The following is a 5,000-nucleotide window of genomic DNA, read 5'->3' as shown; positions in this document are numbered from 1 at the left end:
CTCGGAAGCTAAGCAGGGTCGGGCCTGGTTAGTACTTGGATGGGAGACTGCCTGGGAATACCAGGTGCTGTAAGCTTTTTTCCACTTTTACCTGACGTATTTACATGTATAAATAAGGTTCAGAGGGTGGACTCAAACGCTTACGGCCACACCAACCTGAATACGCCCGACAGCCCTTGAACGTACCACGGAGTGACGTCATCATCCAGCGACCCGGTAGCAAGCCACCGCGGGTGGCTGCTGTGGAACTATTTTTGCCTTTTTTTTTTCTTTTTTTTTCTTCTCTTTCCCAGCTAGTCTTGTGCTCTTTCTACATCCCCCTTTCTTCTCTCTCTCTTATATGTAAATCCAACCGGACATTAGAGTTGTGATTGTCTTGTTAAGTGTGTGTTTTTGTCCCCCGCGGCAGTGACGCACTGTGCGGGGGCATCGTAGCCGGCGAGGAAGTGCTCCAGAGACTATGGTGGAGATAAACACTGAGCAGGTGAGTTTAACCGCCGTCACCCAAGGAGGTGAGGGCGGGACAAACACGGAGCTGACGCAGGGTAAGAGCTGCAAAACGAGTGAGAGGAATGACAGGGAGCAGACAGTAATGGTGGAGATGGAGGGCGAGGGCGAGGACACGGCTATGGAGCTCATGCGGTGTGTTCGCGAGCTATGTGGAGGGCTATTGGCGTGCCGACAGATAACGGAGAGAAAATATGAGATGACAATGAGCCACCCTAAGGGGAAGGAGAGGCTCATGGAAGGCTTTAAGATAGGGGAGACTCGGGTGCACGCCAGAGAACTAGTAAATGACGAGCTGGTAGTGCCATTTATGAGTCTGCCCTTTTATATTGAGGACAGGGAGATACTGGCAAAGTTGCAACTATGGGGAGTAGCAGCAGTATCTCCCATTAAAAGAAGGATGTGGCCAGGGACAAATGTGGCAGACGGGACTAGGTTCCTGAAAGTGAAGTTTAATAATGAAATACAATCGCTGCCGTACTCTGCAAGATTTGACACTGCGCTGGGGGCAGAGTATTTCAGGGTGCTACATGATAAGCAGGTGAAGGTGTGCAGGCTGTGCATAAAACCTGGGCACATAATGAGAGAGTGCCCGGAATTTCATTGCAATAGATGTGGAGTGCAGGGCCATTATGCAAGGGAATGCAAGCAGGGGAGGAAGAAATGTGATCTGTGCCAGAACCTTATGAATGAATGCAGATGCAATAAGAGTGAGGCAGAAGATGGCACAAGTGAGAATGGAGAAGAAAGTGAGAGCGGAAGCAGTGAGGAGGGGGAGGCAGAGGAAATGGAAAGTGTGGAGGAGGGAGTCGGAAAAGAAACTGAGGAGACTGAGAAGGAGGATGCAGGCAGGCAGGAAGGAGAGAGGCCGGAGGAAGAGACGGAAGGCGGAAAGAAAGCTGGAACGGACCGGAACGAGAAAACGAGAGGAAACAACGAGGAGGAGGATCCGGGCAGGAGGAGAGGAGTGCTGGAACGTGAGGTGAGGACGGAGGCGACGGCAGAAAGGAGGAGAGACGGGGTGGAGAAGAAACCGCCAAATACGAAGGAGACGAGAGGACCAGAGAAGGGGGCGATGGTCGAAAGAAAAGACGGAGAGGAGGAAGTAGGCCCGGGGAGGAGGAGAAGAGAGGACAACACAGGAGGGAAGGAGAAGGCAGCAGGTGGAGCGAAGCCCACTGAAACTGCAGAGGAGACCACCACGCCACAGACGGTAGGAGCTGAAACAGACATGGAGATAGAGGAGCAAATAAAACAACTGAGGAAAAGACAAACTAATCAGAAGCATATGAGGAATAATAAGAAAAGTAGAACCAAGGAAAAAATAAAATGAAAATAGCAATACTACTAATGTTAACAATAATATCAATAAATGCAAGGGGGCTAAAAAATAAAATCAAAAGACATCAGATCTATGGAGAGAGTAACTATGATATAATATGCATACAGGAAACACACTGGGATGAGAGATGTATGAAAGAGGTGGAGGATGAATGGAGAGGAGATGTGTATGCAAATAATGGGGAAGGGAATGCAAGGGGTGTAGCAATATTAACAAAAAAAGGAGTGATAGGGAATGTGAGAAGGTGTGATGATGAGGGAGATGGGAGGGTGATCGGGATCAAATTTGAATATATGAATGAGGAAATGAAGCTGGTAAATGTGTATGCTCCGGATGAGGAGAAAGAAAGAAAGGTGATGTTTGAAAAAATGGAAAAAATGTGTGTTGACAACTGCATGATTGTTGGGGACTTTAATGTGTGGTGTGGGAAACTGGATGTGTCAAAAAACATGCATTTTAAAAATGATACAACAAGAGAGGTATTAGAAAAACTAAAAAGTATGAAAGGACTGAGTGATGTATGGAGAGAAAGAAATCCAGAGGGGAGAGAGTTCTCAAGAATACAACTGGTGAAAGGGGAATTAAAACAGAGCAGGATAGATTTAGTATTGAGCACGAAGGGCTTAGCAGAAGGGATAAAGAGTATAGAATATATAACCACAACTTATAGCGATCACAAGGTGTTAAAATATACAATAGGAGGGGAAACAAGGAGAAGAGGAGGGGGGGTGTGGTGTATGAATGGTCGGTTGCTCAAAGATGAAAAATATAAAAAAGAGGTGAGAGATTACATACAGTGGGAGATGGATGAGAGCATGTATGAGGAAGAAACGGGGAGGTGGTGGGAAAGGTTGAAAGAGGGGATAAGGGAAATAAGCAAAAAACACAGTAAAAATAGGGGAAAGAAAGAGAGGGAGAGAGAAAAAAGGTTAAAAGAGGAGTTAGAGGAAGAGGAGAAGAAAGCGGGGGAAGGAGGCAATTATGACATAGAGGGATACATAAGGAAGAAAGATGTACTAAAGGAGATAGAACAGAGAAAGTGTGAAGGTGCAATAATTAGAAGTAGGGCAAGATATGCAGTAGAGGGGGAAAAATGTACAGGTTATTTCTTAGGGCTAGAGAATACAAGGCAGGAGAAAAATTATTTTGAGAAAGTGGAGGGAAAGGGAGGCGAAAAAATAACAGATTTTGTAGGGATAGTGGAAAGAGTTGAAGAATTTTATAGGGAGTTATATAAGAAAGAAGAGGTAGATGAGGAGAGTAGCAGACAGGTGGTAGACAAGATGGAGGCTAAACTGAGTGATGAGGATAGGGAGGTGTGCGAGGGAGAGATAAGTAAGGGAGAGATAGAGGAAGCAATAAATGGGTTAGGCAGGAATAAAAGTCCAGGGATAGATGGAATAATAGGCGAATTTTATATAGAGTTTAGAGAAGAATTAGTACCAGTATTGGATAGATTATATAGATGGATAGAAGAGAAGGGAGAAATGCCGCATAGTATGATAACAGGGTTAGTTAGCATCATTTATAAAAAAGGAAGTAGGGACAAATTAGAAAATTACAGGCCACTCACAGTGTTAAATGGGGACTATAAGGTTTTAGCAAAGGTGTTAGCAAATAGATTGAAGGGAGTAATAGGGACGGTGGTGGGAAGCACACAAGCATATAGTATACCAGGGAGAGACATAGCAGACACAATAAGTAGCATTAGGGATACAATAATACACATGAAGAGAAACAGTGGAGGGGTTATAGCGAGTTTAGATCTTAATAAAGCATTCGATAGAGTAGATCACGGATATTTGTATAAAGTGTTAGGAAAGATGGGATTTGGAGAGAAATTGATAGGATGGGTGAGGAGAATGTATGAAAGAGCAGGAAGTAAGATTAAGGTCAATGGGATAGTCACGGGTGAATTTAGAATAGAAAGATCAGTGAGGCAGGGATGTCCGCTATCGGCTTTGCTGTACTCCTTGTCGGCAGAGCCGTTAGCGGTACTCATTTTGAAAAATAGGAGGATTAGGGGGATAGAAATACCGGGTGGACAGGTGAGCACTCTATATCAATATGCGGATGACACAACGGTGACAGTTAGGGATAGGGAAAGTGTAGTTGAAGTATTAGGGAGTGTAGAATTATATGGTAGGGCATCTGGAGCCAAAATAAACATAGATAAGTCAGAAATAATGTACATAGGTGGGAGTAGAGAAAAGATGGGAGAGATAGGATTGAAGGAAAACAATGGGTACATGAAGGTGCTAGGGATAAACTTGGGGATTGAGGGAGAGGAAGGGAGGGATAGGCAATACGAAGTAATGATAAATAGCCTGAAAAAAACGTTAGGGTTTTGGAAACTAAGGAAATTGAAACTAAAAGGTAAGGTAGTAGTGGTGAATGCGCTGATTATGAGTAAAATGATATATGTGATGAATGTGATGGATGTGCCTGTGAGAGTGTTGAAAGAGGTGGAAGGGGTTATAAGTAACTTTTTGTGGGATGGGGGGGGAGTAAGGATAGCGAGGGAAGTTTTAGAAAATGATTATGAAGACGGGGGGTTGAAGTTAGTGAATCTAGAGGGGAAAAAGAAGGCACTAAGGGTAAAAATGATGGTAAGATACTTAAGGGATGATGGAGACCATGTGTGGAAGGCCTTTTTGAAAGAAGCAATGAATAAATGTGGAGGATGTGGGGAGAGTGGAATGTACATGAAATTTAAAAAAGGCATGATGAATGGGGTGACGGAAATCCACAAAGAGATGTTTGGAGCATGGGGTGAGTTTTTAAAAAGTGTGAAGTATGAATGCGAGGATGTGAGACAGGTTTGGGAGCAACCAGTGTTTTTAAATCCAAAACTCACGGTGGGAGGAGAAATGATTTATAACAGGGTGATGTGGAGGGCTGGGATAAGAAGGATAAGGGATTTAGTGTATGAGTATATACCAGGATTCATGGGAGCACAGGCAGTGGTGGATGAAGTAAGAGAGAATGGGGATGAAATTTGGCTAGGCACAGCAAGAGGTGAATTAGAGAAAATTAAGAAAGCAATGCCCAAAGAGTGGATAGGAATGATAGAGAGAGAAAACATGGTGAAGGTGGGAAACAAGATAGAGATGTATGTTGGGGAAGGGGAGTGCAAGGTGAGTCTGAAAAA

At 44.1% G+C, this 5,000-nt stretch overlaps 1 non-coding gene across 1 annotated transcript in view; it reads left to right on the top strand.

The window, feature by feature from the left end:
- Positions 1 to 76, top strand: part of LOC133946607 (5S ribosomal RNA) — a 119-nt gene extending 43 nt beyond the window's left edge. The window contains exon 1 of the ribosomal RNA XR_009918295.1: positions 1 to 76. This exon is cut by the window's left edge and continues 43 nt beyond it. This is a non-coding gene — a ribosomal RNA (5S ribosomal RNA).
- Positions 77 to 5,000: the final 4,924 nt, after the last annotated feature.

This window comes from Platichthys flesus, chromosome 22 (assembly GCF_949316205.1).
Source record: "Platichthys flesus chromosome 22, fPlaFle2.1, whole genome shotgun sequence".
Classification (NCBI taxonomy): Eukaryota; Metazoa; Chordata; class Actinopteri; order Pleuronectiformes; family Pleuronectidae; genus Platichthys; species Platichthys flesus.
Note: the sequence above shows the minus strand (reverse complement) of the source record. Positions and strands in the feature narration are given on the sequence as shown.